The sequence below is a fragment of the Fistularia commersonii genome, chromosome 12 (genome assembly GCF_037954325.1).
Source record: "Fistularia commersonii isolate RoL2024-O1a breed Wild chromosome 12, RoL_Fcom_v1.0, whole genome shotgun sequence".
In the NCBI taxonomy this organism is placed as follows: Eukaryota; Metazoa; Chordata; class Actinopteri; order Syngnathiformes; family Fistulariidae; genus Fistularia; species Fistularia commersonii.
In genome coordinates, this window is record NC_141295.1 from 5,909,046 (window position 1) to 5,927,211 (window position 18,166).

Sequence of the window (18,166 nt, forward strand, 5' to 3'; positions counted from 1 at the left end):
CCAAGACCTCCCTCTCCCCCGCCATATGGTCCAGCTCCTTTTGGGGACCCCAAGACGTTCCCAGGCCAGCCTGGAGACATGGTCTCTCCAGTGTGTCCTGGCTCTTCCCCAAGATGGACATGCCTGGAAAACCTCCCCTGCGAGGTGTCCAGGAGTCCCCGCATCTGACTCCTCTCCTCTACTTCGAGCTCCTCCCAGATGACCCAACTTCTCACCCCGTCTCTAAGGGAGAGTCTGGCCACCCTGCGGAGGAAAGTCCCTTCGTCCGCTTCTTTCATCTCGTTCTTTAGGTCACCACCCACAGCTCGTGACCATAGGTGAGGGTGGAAATGTAGATGGACCAGTAAATTGAGAGCTTCGCCTTTTGGCTCAGCTCCCTCTTCACCACGACAGACCGGTACAGAGTCCGCATTGTTACAGAAAGGTGTCCATATGTGATAACACTAGCTGTTGTTGTCCAATCATCTAGAAGCTCTCCCTGACCACCCAGAGCCTTTCTCAACTCCTCCCTTTTCAGCTTCCACCACTTTGTCCTCTGCTCTGCCTTTGTCCTCTTCATCTTCCTTGTCACCAGAGTCATCCTACAAACCACCATCCTATGCTGCCTGCTTACACTCTCACCTACAACTACTCTGCAGTCACTGATCTCTTTCAGGTCACCTCGTCTGTACAAGATGTAGTCTACTTAAGTGCTCCTACCTCTGCTCTTATAAGTTACCCTAAGTTCCTGTCTTTTCTGGACAAAAAGGGCTCACTGCAGCCCTTGTGAACTCTGTTCTTCCACGTGACAAGCAGAGATACTGTCCACTCTGCTGTCTGACAAGTCCAGCTGACCCTGATTCTCCATTCCCTTCTGAATTAAGAAATCACATGTGGACAAAGCACCTGCAGGTTTCCGTAGTGTAGTGGTTATCACGTTTGCCTTACACGCGAAAGGTCCTCGGTTCAAATCATTTTTTGGTACCACTTTGGATCATCTGACCGTGTTTCCTCCACAAGTCAGAAGAAGAGGAGCACTCACCTGTATAAATTAGGACTTTTCCTCTCAGGCTTCCCAGTCCACTGGGCAGGTGTGCGATCATGTGACCACATCCGGCCAATCAGCAAGCAGCTGCTCGTCTCCACATTCCAGGAGCAGGTGAGTCGAGTTTGCAGCAGGAAGGAGAACCAGGCGTTTCAGCCAATCTTCTGGCTTCATCTCCAGCTCTGGGGTGTTTTCTCACCTCTGCTGGACACCAGTGGAATTACAGCTCCAAGCTCATCCTGACTTCTGTGCTCATCAAGGATCTTCCACAACTAACACCATGGTCAGGCAGAAAGGTGTCCATATGTGCACTTGGAACCAAGACACCTGAGGCCACGGTTCTTTGATCGACCTTGTGGTCGTGTTGTCGGACTTGAGGCTGCACATCCTGGACACTCGGTGAAGGGTAGGGCGGAGCTGATGACACTAGCTGTTGTTGTCCAATCATCTCGGACAGGGTCGGGAACCTTTTTGACTGAGAGAGCCAAAAAAAACACATATTTTAAAATCTGATCCTAAGAGAGCCGTATGTATATTTTAATACTGAAAACAGCTAAATGGAAGAGAAAGACCAACAATTTTAGAGTACAATAAGACTGAATTTATTTTGAACAACATACTTTGCTATAACAAAGTAACTTAATAACAAGAAAAGTGCTTCTTAATTATAACGCTACTAAACGTGACCGCAGGTTCGTCTTCATGTTTTCTAGGTGCGAGAACGACCGTCCATTGTCAATATTATAACAAGCAGCTGGTCTGCAGGCTGAAGTTTTTTTCTGTCCATTTGTGTTTACTTGCCAGCTCTGCTTATTTACCCACACGTCCGAAAACTTCAGGTCAGCAACTTCTGATCTAAATGGAAGAAGACCAACAATGTATGTTTTATAATAAGACTCTGTCAAAACATGTTGTTCAAAATAAATGAAAAGGTATTTATTAGTAAGAAAAGTAGTTCTTACTATTAAGGCGACTTCTGGTGGTGCAGGGTTTTGCTAATGTCTTTGCAGTCTGGTTGATGGTGGTGAGGTTCAGCTTCATGCAGGCGTTTAGGCTTCCGTCTGTTAAGCGTGACCGCAAGTTGGTTTTGATGTGTTTTAGGTGTGAGAACGACCGCTCGCATGCATATGTAGATCCAAACACGGTCAATACGGCAAGACTCACACGCTGCGGTGTTTTGTACGTGACGGGAAGCGCGTTCCAGGTTTTGACAATCAGCTGGTCTGCAGGCTGAGGTTTTTTCATGTCTGTCCATTTGTGTTTACTTGCCAGCTCTGCTTGCTCTCGTGCAAGTCTTTCCAAATCATCATGATCAGCAGAAGTTCAAAGACTCAAAGTCAGTGTTTAAATACCAAAACATCACATTTATTCACAAAATACTTTCATGACAAGCAATGCAGAAGGAGGAATTAAAAACCTAGTGTGTAAAACTGGACCGCACAGTTTTGAACAGTGTTCATACAAATAGAGATCTCACAGACACTAACTAAACTAAACTAACTAAAATGTAAATAAACAGTGCAGGAAATCACTCACCTGTGGATATTAAAATGTTTACTAGATGTTTACTGTCCACTGGACTCAGAAGATGGACATATACATGTGTGATCAGGTGACCAGATCCAGCCAATCAGCGAGCAGCTGCTCATCTCCTGATTCCAGACGCAGGTGAGTCTAGCCAATCATCTGGCGCCATCTAGTGGCGAGACTTGGCTACGACAGCTGATTGGCTCCGAGGTGCTCCAGATATATGGCTTTATTTCTACCACAGTCGAGCTTCACTCTTTAGCTTGCAGCTTTCTAGCAACCCTGTTGTGTCCCTTAGCTTAGTGCGTTAGCATGAAACCTTCTGTTACAAGAGTTAAAATGAAATACACAAAAGGTAATAAATCAAAAAAAGAGTCTTTCCTCCCCGTCGGGGAATCGAACGCTGGTTTTCCGCATGACAGGTGAAGATACTGTCCAGTAAACTAACATAGAGACACATTGACAGACTGTCCAAATCTCAAAAGATAACTTTTAACGGTTTGTTCCTCACTGACCCTTGTCCCTTCTGTTAGAATATTCCGTTATAATACATTGTGTTTACATACATTCATTGTATTTACTTATTTTGATTGTCGTCCTTGTGTGACGTGAGGACGCTCACGTCACGAGAGGGACTTGCAAAATCCCCTACGTCAAATGATAGAATCTCCAACCTCACATCATTATTTCGCTATCAATTGCAAAGACTGTAAAATGTAACTGCGAGACCCCATCATGTAAGGTGAAGGAATGCGCTACCCTGCTGTTCCAATGACACCCCGGGGATAATCGACTAGAGCCAGGAAGTCATTATCAGGACTTCTTCCGAACCGCGACTTCGATCAAAGCACGGTTTTACACAACCCAGGTGCTCATATTCCTAGAGAGCGTAAACCAGGGGTCAGGAGAAGTTTGCCAGGACTTCCTCCGATCAGCGGCTTTGATCGAAGCGCAGTTTTACGAGGCCCCGCAGCCCAGATGGCCGCACTCCTAGAGAGCGTAAAACCGGGGGGGTCGGGGAAGCCATTGTCAGGACTTCCTCCGACCCTTTTGGCCAAAAGGTATAAAATGAGCCTGATCCTTTGGATCGGGGCCAGAACTTCTTCATCTACACATTCGACTGGACGCGTCTCAGCGGGTGTCTGGAGGAGCCGAACGATCCTCGCGGGGTGACATTCATTCTGGCCCGGGATATCTCCTAAGTGTATTTTCCTGACTTTGAATAAACCATTCTTGCTTGATTAGTTCCTGGCCGTTGTGACGTTTTTCCCTGAATGATAATCTGAACACACCGGGACAACAAAGTCCGGTCCCGTGGCAGGAGCCACAAAAACGGACAATACTTTCATGACAAGCAATGCAGAAGGAGGAATTAAAAACCTAGAGTGTAAAACTGGACCGCACAGTTTTGAACAGTGTTCATACAAATAGAGATCTCACAGACACTAACTAAACAAAACTAACTAAAATGTAAATAAACAGTGCAGGAAATCACTCACCTGTGGATATTAAGATGTTTACTAGATGTTTACTGTCCACTGGACTCAGGAGATGGACATATAGATGTGCGATCAGGTGACCAGATCCAGCCAATCAGCGAGCAGCCGCTCATCTCCTGATTCCAGACGCAGGTGAGTCTAGCCAATCATCTGGCGCCATCTAGTGGCGAGACGTGGCAACGACAGCTGATTGGCTCCGAGGTGCTCCAGATATATGGTTTTATTTCTACCACAGTCGAGCTTCACTCTTTAGCTTGCAGCTTTCTAGCAACCCTGTTGTGTCCCTTAGCTTAGTGCGTTAGCATGAAACCTTCTGTTACAAGAGTTAAAATGAAATACACAAAAGGTAATAAATCAATAAAAGAGTGTTTCCTCCCCGTCGGGGAATCGAACGCCGGTTTTTTCCGCATGACAGGTGAAGATACTGTCCAGTAAACTAACATAGAGACACATTGACAGACTGTAAAAATCTCAAAAGATAACTTTTAACGGTTTGTTCCTCACTGACCCTTGTCCCTTCCAACTGCCTGCAACCTGTAAATAAAACATGCATCCACTTCTTCAGTCTCTATGAATATTAGCGGTTTAATGAATTCACTTAAACCTTAAAATATCCATCTTCATTTGGTCGTGGATTCGACACACCTGAGCCAATCTGCCTCCTGAAATGAATCTTGCGAAGCTAAAAAGACCAAATCCTTGGATGCAACTTATCAATAAATCTGGGAAATGCTTCCCTCTTCATCTCCATGACAAATATTTCAGAATTAGGAATTTAAAGGCCAGCCTGTAACCTTTGGCATGTTGGGAGAAAAGATTCAAGAGATTCAAAGCATTGATTGTGACACGTAGTGTAGAAATGGGTTTCCTTGCACGAAGAGTGTTTCCTCCTCGTCGAGGAGTGTTTTGCAGACAGGTGGAGATACTGTCCACGATACGAACGTGGGATGAAGATGATCTGAGAAGATCCAACTAACCAGGATTCTCCTGTTAGTAGTAAATTGAGAAATTATCACAGCAATCCAGCAGGTTTCCGTAGTGTAGTGGTTATCACGTTCGCCTCACACGCGAAAGGTCCTCGGTTCGAAACCGGGCGGAAACATTTTAAGCTGTAGCCCGGAGAAGTTGGCATTTTCTTGGTACCACTTTGGATCATCTGACCCTGTTTCCTCCACAAGTCAGAAGAAGAGGAGCACTCACCTGTGGATATTAAGACTTTTCCCCTCAGGCTTCCCAGTCCACTGGGCACAGGTGTGCGATCATGTGACCGCATCCGGCCAATCGGCGAGCAGCTGCTCGTCTCCACATTCCAGGAGCAGGTGAGTCGAGTTTGCAGCAGGAAGGAGAACCAGGCGTTTCAGCCAATCTTCTGGCTTCATCTCCAGCTCTGGGGTGTTTTCTCACCTCTGCTGGACACCAGTGGAATTACAGCTCCAAGCTCATCCTGACTTCTGCGCTGGTCAAGATAAGAACAACTTTATTAATCCCGAAGGAAATTGTTGTGCCAGAGTTACAGAAAATATAACAGTAATAAATAATAAAAAGAAAAGGCAGAATTAGAAATAAAATAAACTATAAACTATAAAGTGTCTCAGTGAAACTATGAAGTGTCTTAGTAACAAGTGAGGTAAGGAGTGCACAATAGTATGATCAAGGAAAAATGGTAGTGTAGCTGTTATGAAATGAAATATTGCACAGTTTTTGTTTTTTTTTAGGTTAAAGATAGGTTTTTATGGTTGCCGGCGGCTGAATGGAGAGGAATTAAAAAGTCTGATCGCCTCAGGGAGGAAAGACCTCCTGTGGCGTTCAGTGGAGCTCCTCGGTGGAATCAGTCTGCGGCTGAAAGAGCTCTGACAGGACGTCAGTGTCCATGCAGGGGGTGATGGACGTTGTCCATGATGCTGAGGAGCTTCCTCAGCATCCTCCTCTCTGACACCTGCACCACAGACTCCAGCTCCACTCCCAGGACAGATCCAGCTCTCCTGATGAGCTTGTTGAGTCTGTTAGCATCAGCTGTCTTGATCCTGCTGCCCAGAACACAACAGCGTAGAAGATGACGCCGGACACCACCGAGTGGTAGAACATCTGCAGCATGGACCTGCAGACGTTGAAAGATCTGAGCCTCCTGAGGAAGAACAGGCGGCTCTGACCCTTCTTGAAGATGGCGTTGGTGTTAACAGTTCAGTCCGGTTTACTGTCCAAGTGGACACCCAGGTACTTATAACTGTCCACAATGTCCACCTCTGTACCCCTGATGGTGACCGGGGTCGGATGGGTCCTCTGTTTCCTGAAATCCACCACCAGCTCCTTTGTCTTTGTGACATTGAGCTGGAGGTGGATTCAGTCCACATCATTCCACAAACCATGTCCACCAACTCTCTTCCTTTTCCTGTCATAGTCCAGATATCAAAGTTCCTCCTCTCAGTCCCAAACTCTTTCCTTTCCTCTTCTCTCTCTGCTTCTGATGCTCATGTCAAAGTCAAACCAAATGGCTCCATTAGTTCATCAGGATGTATTTCGAGTTGTTTACGTGGAGAAACATATGAGTTGGAGGTGACAAGAGTTTCCTCTCCATCGGGGAAGCAAACTCCGCTCCTCCACGTAACAGGCAGAGATACTGTCCACTCTGCTGTTGACGTCTTTCCTACCTGAGGCGATCAGACTTTTTAATTCCTCTCCATTCAGCCGCCGGCAACCATAAAAACCTATCTTTAACCTAAAAACAAACAAAAATGTGCAATATCTCATTTCTGTGCAATATTCAGAAACTGTACAATATTTCATCTCATCTCATAACAGCTACACTACAATGTTCCCTTCTATCATACTATTGTGCACTCCTTACCTCACTTGTTACTGAGACACTTATAGTTTTATCACTGCTTACTAAGACACTTTATAGTTTCACTGATACACTTTATAGTTTATAGTTTATTTTTATTTCTAATTCTGCCTTTCTTTTATTATTTATTACTGTTATATTTTCTGTAACTCTGGCACTGCAATTTCCTTCGGGATTAATAAAGTTGTTCTTATTCTTATTCTTATTCTTATATCCTGGACACTCGGTGAAGGGTAGGGCGGAGCTGATAACACTAGCTGTTGTTGTCTAATCATCTAGAAGCTCACCCTGACCACCCAGAGCCTTTCTCAACTGCTCCCTTTTCAGCTTCCACCACTTTGTCCTCTGCTCTGCCTTTGTCCTCTTCATCTTCCTTGTCACCAGAGTCATCCTACAAACCACCATCCTATGCTGCCTGCTTACGCTCTCACCAACAACTATGTTGGAGTCACCGATCTCTTTCAGGTCACCTCGTCTATACAAGATGTAGTCTACCCACATTCTCCTACCTCTGCTCTTATAAGTTACCCTAAGTTCCTGTCTTTTCTGGACAAAAAGGGCTCACCACAGTCCTTATGAACTCTGCTCTTTCACGTAACAGGCAGAGATACTTTCCACTCTGCTGTCTGACAAGTCCAGCTGACCCTGATTCTCCATTCCCTTCTGAATTAACATCTCAGATGTAGAGACCAAACCTGCAGGTTTCCGTAGTGTAGTGGTTATCACGTTCGACAGGAGGGGGTGGAGAGAGTCCCAGTGGGGGGCAGGAGGGCTGAGGTGTAAACGAGACATCGTCCAGGGAAGCAGAAGAGGTGCGTGGGGGAGGGGGAAAGCTCCTTAAAGTGAGGGATGAGGGCGCAGGGGAAGGAAAGTCCTGAGAGGAGCTGGGGGGAGGGTGGGCGGAGGCACCTTCATCAAATCTGTTAAAAAACAGGTTTAGTTCGTTTGCCTCCTACAAGTCTCCTTCCATCATCTGGCTTGCTTGTTTTCCATGGCCAGTGATGGTTTTCAACCCACTCCACACCTCCCTCATGTTGTTCTGCTGGAGTTTGCTCTCCAGCTTCCTCCTGAAACTGTCCTTTCCCTCTGCGATCTTCTCCCTCAGCTCCGTCTGCACCTTCTTCAGTTCCTCTTTGTCTCCACTTCTGAATGCCGCCTTCTTCCTGTTCAGCGTGTCTTGAATGTCCTTAGTCACCCAGGGTTTGTTGTTTGAGAAACAACGCACAGTCTTGGTGGGGATCATGTTGTCCGTGCAGAAGTTGACATAGTCAGTTATACAGTCGGAGAGTCTTCTGATGTCGTCTCCCTGGTCCTCGCAGAGCACATCCAAGTCCGTCATCTCGAAGCATCCCTGAAGAGTCAGTTCTGCCTCCTGTGACCAATGCTCCCGTAGGCTACGACTTTGCGACTGGGAAGGGCGTGATTCGGAGGAATACCCCCCCACGACAGGTGTTGTGCTATTGGACTTCTTTGCTCATCACAGATTGTCCATAACCAACACCATGGTCAGGCATGAAGGTGTCCATATGTGCACTAGACAAGTCCAGCTGACCCTGATTCTCCATTCCCTTCTGAATTAAGAAATCACATGTGGACAATGCACCTGCAGGTTTCCGTAGTGTAGTGGTTATCACGTTTCCTCTCCGTCGGGGAAGCAAACTCCGCTCCTCCACGTAACAGGCAGAGATACTGTCCACTATGCTGTGGACAGTATGTGCAGTGGAATTACAGCTCCAAGCTCATCCTGACTTCTGTGCTGGTCACCGATTGTCCACAACTAACACCATGGTCAGGAATGAAGGTGTCCATATTTGCACTTGGAACCAAGACACCTGAGGCTTGGGGTTCTTGGGGCACCTGAGGTTCTTCGATCGACCTTGTGGTCGTGTTGTCGGACTTGAGGCTGCATATCCTGGACACTCGGTGAAGGGTAGGGCGGAGCTGATAACACTAGCCGTTGTTGTCTAATCATCTAGAAGCTCACCCTGACCACCTGGAGCCTTTCTCAACTCCTCCCTGAAAACCATGCAACACTCCTCCCTTTTCAGCTTCCACCACTTTGTCCTCTTCATCTTCCTTGTCACCAGAGTCATCCTACAAACCACCATCCTATGCTGCCTGCTTACGCTCTCACCAACAACTATGTTGGAGTCACTGATCCCTTTCAGGTCACCTCTTCTACACAAGATGTAGTCTACCAACTGTTAAAATTTGCGCGAGATTCAGGCGAAGGCTCTTGTCACCCCGTGCATTGAGAGAAGGGAGCGCCTGCCCCGCACAGAAGCCTCCGCGGCCATTGTGGAAGCTGTTCAGGCGGCCGAAACCTGCCCCGATCCACCCGAGGCTACGGCCGGGTCGGTCAAAAGAAAAAGGTGCCACTTCTGCCCCTGGAAGAAAGACTGCAAGACAAAAGCTGTGTGCTGCACATGTGAGAAATACATCTGCAAAAAACATTCTCACCTTCACACATTCTGTCCTACATGTGCTAAATAGAGTTGATGTTGAAAATAGTTCACAAAGTCAAGCAACATTTTGTTGTTTTCTTGTGTTATGAGAGAAGTGGGTTTTTTTATAATTCACTTCCTAAAAAATATAAAAGAATAAACTGTTGACAAAAATGTTCCAGATTGTTGACTGTTTTTTTTTATTCCCTTTCTATATAATTCATTCAGAGATAATGACTTCAAATTTATATAATAGCAATAATAAACCTTAACGGTGTAAAAAAAACTGTTATGACAGTTGGTTTTTGGTAAAAAAAAAAAAAAAGGTGGAATCATGTTTACTGGTGATCCTCTTTTTTAATGTGTAACAATAAATTTGTCTCTGCATTCTGTCTCTCATAGTTGAATTGTACCGATGATGAAAATGACAGAGGGTTTTTCAGAGGGTTTTCTTGAGACTGTTTCTCAGCCAGGAGGAAGGAAGTTGAATTAAATGCAGCGTTGCCACCACCCCACCCTCAAACACACACTGAAGACACTTCTTTCTCACAGGTTCTTCCAGGCTAATATGAGACTGGTGTCTCTGGGTCATCTGCCGGAGCGGCGATGAGTCCGACCGAAGCGCTGAGTGGACTCGTGGTCCTGCTCCTGTCCCTCCAAGGTACCGAACTTCTCCTTTCTATTTCACGAGGGATCACGCGGCGACTGACGGAAATCGCGACAGAGATGCACCTTTGTATCTGGATACCGTCCTGTTATTTCTACATTCGCCGTTTGTTTTTTGAGGAGGTTTCAAGGATCGCCAAAGTGTAGAAAGTCGCCAGAGAACCGCCGAGAGTCCTCTCTCTTCAGATAACTCGGTGTTCCCGTCCCAGTTGGAGCCTGAGGTTCTGCCGCCGTCATTTCTGACCGAGCGTGCTCCTCGCCCATGCTCCTGAAGACACTTCTCGCGTCTCGAAGATCTTCCGTTCGGTCCAGTTCTAACAGACCTTTGAGAGTTTTTCGGCTTGAACATAGCGAACCATCTCGGCTCGGTCCGACCCAAAGCTCAATTTTCCCGTCTCGTGTCGGCACGTTTGAACCGAAGGGACTCAGTCAGGCGGCAGACGAGCGTCACGCAGCCTCACGCTGGATCAAAATGATCTTCCTGCGATAAAAATGCAAAGGTATTCATTGTTAAATTGTTAAAAGTTTTTCCTTCCTGTTTCCCCCCTTGATGTTGCAGTGTCTCCTTCCTACACTGAGTGGGAGGTGAAGTACAGATCCATGAGACTCTGCACACTGACAGGATTCAGTGCAAAGATAAGATGCACCTTCAACTACCCGTCATATTCAGACAGATTGCCAAATAGCAGGAATGAGTCACACAGGACACTGTGGTTCACTGAGCAGAGAGACGGCCCACCAGTGGACCTGACAACAGAGCCTGAGTACGCAGGCCGGGTGAAGAATCAGTGCGGATACAAGTGGTGCACTCTGACAATCTCCAACCTGAGAGAGAGCGACGCTGCCACCTACACATTCAGAATCATCACTGACCTGGATAATTACACCGGATCCCCCGGGGTCACTCTGGAAGTCAAGAGTAAGACCCCAGCAGCAACGTTTCTCCGACTGGACGTTTCCATCACACACAAATTTCAAACAAAAAAAGAAAAAAAATATTTCTTTTGTGTGAAGTTAGATTTGAATGAAATATCTTTCCTGTCTTTCGTCCCTCCAGGCCTCAGGATCGAAAAAGACAGTTATTACATGAGATGTGTCGACGACTGTGGAACGACGAGGCTTGCATATAGCTGGTTTAGAAATGGAGGGAAAATTGAAGGAGAAAGTAATTATTATTATTATTTTTCCAAAGAAACTTCTGCAAACAGTGTGTCTTGTGCCATACAAGGATACGAGCGCCATCCCTCCCCTGCAGTGTGTGAGTCCCCTCTTTGTTAGCATCTCTCTTCTATTATTCTGATCTCTTTGTGACTCTGCTTGGAAATGTTCTCTCTCAGGTGTGAAGGGTTCTGTGTGCAACATGGTGACCTACACCCACAGAGACATCTGCGCCCCCAAGGGCTCGGCCGTGGACATCTCCTGCAGCTACACCAGTCCAGGGACAGTTTGGTCCACGTTCTGGTTCCGCACTGAAGGGAAGGATCGGAGGCCTCCCTCACAGCCTGAAGACATCAGGAAAAAGGCAAACTACATCAGACATGTTGAGGTGGACGGTTCAGGGAACGGACGCTCCACACTGAGAATCAGCGACCTGAGCGAGAGCGATTCAGCAGAGTATCACTTCAGACTTGAGGGGACAGGCCTTCGATGGAAGAACGAGTTACCTGCGACAACGCTGACCGTTACAGGTGCTGAAGAACTTTCACCGCTTCCAGACTTTGGTTCACAGCAAAGGTCGAACTCAGATTTCAACTGTATTCTGAGAGGAACATCCTCTCCCTCATAACTCTTCTCCTTCTCTTCACCATCTTCAACATACCACACTGTCGTCCGCGTGGAGGCAAACATCCGGCCGAAGCCCATCGCTTTAGAAAGCATCGGCTGCTTCTTTACGATGACATTATTCCCCGCTCTCTCTTTGGTATCCAGCTCTGCAGGTTCAGGTCAGGAGGACATACAACTATGAGAACATGGTGGAAGTGGAGCTGTTGTGTCACAGCAGCTGCAGCTCAGCGGGTCGTTTTTCCTACATCTGGATGCTGAACGGAAGTGAGATCCCCTCCCAGAAGAAGGATCACCTGAAGGTCCATTTGAGTCCCGCAGAGTTTGTCTCCTGTGCTTTGGAAGGACATCTTCAGCACCCATCTCCGCCGCTGTGTGAGTTCTACTTCATTCTTATTGGAAAACCAAACAACCTGAAGAGTCCAGCCTGAAGCCGTCATCCTGCCGTCCACTTGCAGGGGAAAGTTAAACATGCTGACTTGTAACTGCATGTCTTTTGTTTCCACATCTTCACCCCCAGATGCTCCGGATGTCCCCCGGGTGTCGTTCAGTGCTGCTGACATCCTGGAGGGCAGCTCAGTGCCTCTGACCTGCCTTAGCGCTCTGGGGGAGACAGTGAAGTACCTCTGGTACAAGATTGGAAGGGAAAACACCACGGTGGGCGCAGAAAGACAACTCCTCCTCAGTCCAGTTCGGAGGTCAGACTCCGGGAAGTATTACTGCACCGTTGAAAATGTGCTGGGGTCGAAGTCGTCTGAGGCCGTCCACATCGATGTGAAATGTGAGTCGAAGAGGTCATTTGACAAAACTACATCCATTAAAGTCTGTCCCTCGTAAACTTGTTGCTGGGCTTTTTGCTGCTCAGGTCATGTGGGTAAACAGGCCCGTCTTCAAACATCACCGCCCACATACTTCACATGCCTGCTTTACGTTGGTCAGCAATTCGTCCCCCTGAGGGCAGTTCAGAGGTCCGTTTCAGACAATGACTAACATGGTGCTGGTGGAGGAGCTGGGGATGATGTACATTCTAAGAAAGAACAAGAAGAGGCACATGGACGGAGAAGTCTTCTCCCTTGTTCTCCAGGCACCATATTGTCGTCTTCTTCTTCTTCTTCTCCTTCTCCGTTCCTGTCGCTGGTTGTACTTGAACATACTGTGCAAAACTCCCCCTGCAATTTCTGGTGGTACTGCTATGTTTGCTGGAACGTGCAGGATTCCACAGGAAATGAACGCATATAATGGATAGATGGCGAATAATGATGATGGAACAGCTGCCTGACTATGTTTGGTGCTTTTTGTGGTTGGAGACAGAAATCTAGATTGCCTTCTCACAGTTGTCCATCCCTGTGGCACCCGATCCCTTTCCGGACATCTCCTGCAGATCCCCCCAAGCCTCCCTTGCTGTCGCGGAGGCCAGCAGGTGACATAGTGGAGGGCAGCAACTTGAACCTGAGCTGCAGCACTGATGCTAACCCAGTGGCTAACTACACCTGGTACAAGGACAACCAAACACTGCTCCAAACGCAAGATGGAGGTCATCATTTCCGCTCCATCCGAGCAGAGGACAGAGGGATCTACCACTGCCGGTCTGAGAACACGTACGGACGAACCACCTCCAACGCTCTGCTCGTCAATGTGCAGTGTAAGTGCAATCATAAGTGTGTGTCCGTGTTTCACTGCTAGCTTGGGTTTAGGACCACCAGCCAAAGTGTGTGCTGAAAGAGACGGATGTTGAAACCAACATCAATTCTCCGGGCCTCTGTTAGGTTTGATCACTGTGTCGCCCGTCGTCGACGGACCAGAATCCGCAGAGTAAACATTCGGGTCGTCCTCTGCTGATTCCAGCGAGGAGACTGACGGAGGGTTCGGCAGATGGGACGCTCCTCGTGCAGAACTCGTTCCTGCTCGGCAATATGGAATAACCTTCTTTGACAAACGTTCTCTCCCAGACGCTCCAAGGCTCCCCGTGGTGTCGATAAGCCCGGCGAACACCGTGATGGAGGGCAGCTCAGTCAACCTGAGCTGCAACAGTGATGCAAACCCAGAAGCCACGTACGTCTGGCAGAAGGAGAACGTTTCTCTTCCAGCCGCCGGACGGCTCCTCACCATCACTGAGGTTCTAGTTGAAGACAGTGGGAACTACAGCTGTCAGGTGGAGAACACAAGAGGGCGCCACCAGGCTACCGTACATCTCCTTGTCAAGGCCAGTAAGTCGTGGCTGTTTGACGTCGCCTCTCTTCATCTTTGTCTGTGAAGAGTTCGGGAGGAACAGTCCAGTTGTCAGTGATCCGAAATGTCCTTTCGGTGTCTCTCCATTTCCCAGATTCAATGAAAGCGGTGGCAGGCGGATTAATCGCTGCTCTTTTCTTTCTGGTCCTGGTTTTGCTCCTGGTCACCCTGTTTCTCAGGTAAGTGCCTCAAGGTTGACACCCACAGGCTTTCCCTTGAGTTTAACATGAGTACTCAAGATCTGGTCTTTCCTGCCTCCCAGTAAAAAGATGTTCTCCAAACAACCGTCTGGGCATCAAGTGGAACCGGACGGGGAAGCAGAGGTGAGGAACCAGATCTTCCTCAAACCTCCTTGACCAGCAGACTGAAGCCCCTCCGTCTCCTCAGGAACACCAGTACCAGAACCCCTCGGCCGGAGCAGGAGCAACGGCAGCAGGGCCGGACGGTAACCTTGCATACTCCACTGTGACCTTCAAGGAAAGCCATGAAGAACCCGTCTACTCCAACGTCCTTCGAACCAAAGGCCTCGGCCTGAGCGGTGAGGATGAAGAGAAGGAAAGGGATGAGGATTACGTGGAGTACAGTGTTATCAATTCTCCAGGGTGAGTCCTGGAGATTCTCCCAGGACCCCCTCTGTTGCCGAGAGCCTGCTTTTCATTGGTGGTTGCTATGGTAACGCCAACAGCTTTTAGAACGCAGACCTTCCCCCTCATGTCGTAAGTGCGCCGCTGCTGTGCGATAAAGGCCAAAGTCTGTCGGGCCATGGAGGGTTTGTCACAACCAGGGACTTTGTCTAAAACTGTAAGATCTTTTACTTTTGACACTTCCATGAAGCTCTTGCAGGACATTGTTAATCCCCTGCATGAAACCTGCGAGCAGTAGGCGGGTCCTCCGAGCAGCGTCCGGGGAGCAGCCGTGGATTCGCTGCCTTGCTCACCGACTCTCCGGCAGGCCAGAAGAAGAACGGGAATCCACCCATTCAACTGCTTTCTTTGTTGCTCCTTCCTACAACCCATCCATCATCTACGCTTATCCTGCCCTCACTATTTTAAAATAAAGAGGATTTCAAACTCACTGAACAAGTGACTAATGTGTCACTTATTTCCTACTTCAGCCCATCAATGAATTATTATTAACATCCATCCATCTTCCCTCGTTTAGCCGGAATCGGGTGGCAGGGGCAGCAGCCGGAGCAGTGAGGCCAAGACCTCCCTCTCCCCCGCCATATGGTCCAGCTCCTTTTGGGGACCCCAAGACGTTCCCAGGCCAGCCTGGAGACATGGTCTCTCCAGTGTGTCCTGGCTCTTCCCCAAGATGGACATGCCTGGAAAACCTCCCCTGCGAGGTGTCCAGGAGTCCCCGCATCTGACTCCTCTCCTCTACTTCGAGCTCCTCCCAGATGACCCAACTTCTCACCCCGTCTCTAAGGGAGAGTCTGGCCACCCTGCGGAGGAAAGTCCCTTCGTCCGCTTCTTTCATCTCGTTCTTTAGGTCACTACCCACAGCTCGTGACCATAGGTGAGGGTGGGAATGTAGATGGACCAGTAAATTGAGAGCTTCGCCTTTTGGCTCAGCTCCCTCTTCACCACGACAGACCGGTACAGAGTCCGCATTGTTACAGAAAGGTGTCCATATGTGATAACACTAGCTGTTGTTGTCCAATCATCTAGAAGCTCTCCCTGACCACCCAGAGCCTTTCTCAACTCCTCCCTTTTCAGCTTCCACCACTTTGTCCTCTGCTCTGCCTTTGTCCTCTTCATCTTCCTTGTCACCAGAGTCATCCTACAAACCACCATCCTATGCTGCCTGCTTACACTCTCACCTACAACTACTCTGCAGTCACTGATCTCTTTCAGGTCACCTCATCTGTTCAAGATGTAGTCTACCTAAGTGCTCCTACCTCTGCTCTTATAAGTTACCCTAAGTTCCTGTCTTTTCTGGAAAAAAAGGGCTCACTGCAGCCCTTGTGAACTCCGTTCTTCCACGTGACAAGCAAAGATACTGTCCACTCTGCTGTCTGACAAGTCCAGCTGACCCTGATTCTCCATTCCCTTCTGAATTAAGAAATCAGATGTGGACAAGGCACCTGCAGGTTTCCGTAGTGTAGTGGTTATCACGTTCGCCTTACACAAGAAAGGTCCTCGGTTAAAAACCGGGCGGAAACATTTTAAGCTGTGGCCCAGAGAAGTTGGCATTTTTTGGTACCACTTTGGATCATCCGACCCTGTTTCCTCCACAAGTCAGAAGAAGAGGAGCACTCACCTGTAGATATTAGGACTTTTCCTCTCAGGCTTCCCAGTCCACTGGGCACAGGTGTGCGATCATGTGACCACATCCAGCCAATCAGCAAGCAGCTGCTCGTCTCCACATTCCAGGAGCAGGTGAGTCGAGTTACAGCAGGAAGGAGAACCAGGTGTTTCAGCCAATCTTCTGGCTTCATCTCCAGCTCTGGGGTGTTTTCTCACCTCTGCTGGACACCAGTGGAATTACAGCTCAGGGCTCATCCTGACTTCTGTGCTCATCAAGGATCTTCCACAACTAACACCATGGTCAGGCAGAAAGGTGTCCATATGTGCACTTGGAACCAAGACACCTGAGGCCACGGTTCTTCGATCGACCTTGTGGTCGTGTTGTCGGACTTGAGGCTGCACATCCTGGACACTCGGTGAAGGGTAGGGCGGAGCTGATGACACTAGCTGTTGTTGTCCAATCATCTCGGACAGGGTCGGGAACCTTTTTGCCTGAGAGCCAAAAAAAACACATATTATAAAATCTGATCCTAAGAGAGCCGTATGTATATTTTAATACCGAAAACAGCTAAATGGAAGAGAAAGACCAACAATTTTAGAGTACAATAAGACTGAATTTATTTTGAACAACATACTTTGCTATCACAAAGTAACTTAATAACAAGAAAAGTGCTTCTTAATTATAACGCTACTAAACGTGACCGCAGGTTCGTCTTCATGTTTTCTAGGTGCGAGAACGACCGTCCATTGTCAATATTATAACAAGCAGCTGGTCTGCAGGCTGAAGTTTTTTTCTGTCCATTTGTGTTTACTTGCCAGCTCTGCTTATTTACCCACACGTCCGAAAACTTCAGGTCAGCAACTTCTGATCTAAATGGAAGAAGACCAACAATGTATGTTTTATAATAAGACTCTGTCAAAACATGTTGTTCGAAATAAATGAAAAGGTATTTATTCATAAGAAAAGTAGTTCTTACTATTAAAGCGACTTCTGGTGGTGCAGGGTTTTGCTAATGTCTTTGCAGTCTGGTTGATGGTGGTGAGGTTCAGCTTCATGCAGGCGTTTAGGCTTCCGTCTGTTAAGCGTGACCGCAAGTTGGTTTTGATGTGTTTTAGGTGTGAGAACGACCGCTCGCATGCATATGTAGATCCAAACACGGTCAATACGGCAAGACTCACACGCTGCGGTGTTTTGTACGTGACGGGAAGCGCGTTCCAGGTTTTGACAATCAGCTGGTCTGCAGGCTGAGGTTTTTTCATGTCTGTCCATTTGTGTTTACTTGCCAGCTCTGCTTGCTCTCGTGCAAGTCTTTCCAAATCATCATGATCAGCAGAAGTGCAAAGACTCAAAGTCAGTGTTTAAATACCAAAACATCACATTTATTCACAAAATACTTTCATGACAAGCAATGCAGAAGGAGGAATTAAAAACCTAGTGTGTAAAACTGGACCGCACAGTTTTGAACAGTGTTCATACAAATAGAGATCTCACAGACACTAACTAAACTAAACTAACTAAAATGTAAATAAACAGTGCAGGAAATCACTCACCTGTGGATATTAAGATGTTTACTAGATGTTTACTGTCCACTGGACTCAGGAGATGGACATATTGATGTGCGATCAGGTGACCAGATCCAGCCAATCAGCGAGCAGCTGCTCATCTCCCGATTCCAGACGCAGGTGAGACTAGCCAATCATCTGGCGCCATCTAGTGGCGAGACTTTGCAACGACAGCTGATTGGCTCCGAGGTGCTCCAGATATATGGCTTTATTTCTACCACAGTCGAGCTTCACTCTTCAGCTTGCAGCTTTCTAGCAACCCTGTTGTGTCCCTTAGCTTAGTGCGTTAGCATGAAACCTTCTGTTACAAGAGTTAAAATGAAATACCCAAAAGGTAATAA

General features: G+C 47.6%; 1 protein-coding gene and 1 long non-coding RNA gene across 5 annotated transcripts in view; both read right to left on the reverse strand.

Moving 5' to 3' along the window:
• Window positions 1–18,166, reverse strand: part of LOC147228530 (cytokine receptor common subunit beta-like) — a 176,375-nt gene that overhangs the window by 85,212 nt on the left and 72,997 nt on the right. The window contains exon 1 of one of the 4 annotated variants that reach the window (XM_086156635.1): window positions 16,276–16,387. The exons of the other annotated variants lie outside the window; for them this stretch is intronic. The gene's annotated coding sequence lies outside the window, so the exon portion shown is untranslated. Of the gene's footprint in view, window positions 1–16,275; window positions 16,388–18,166 lie in introns of those variants that run through there. 4 annotated transcript variants of the gene reach the window in all.
• LOC147228542 (uncharacterized) lies at window positions 16,938–17,585 on the reverse strand. Its single transcript, XR_015106986.1, has 3 exons — window positions 17,442–17,585; window positions 17,240–17,338; window positions 16,938–17,132 (listed from the first exon to the last, which is right to left on the reverse strand). It is a non-coding gene; the product is annotated as an uncharacterized LOC147228542 (long non-coding RNA).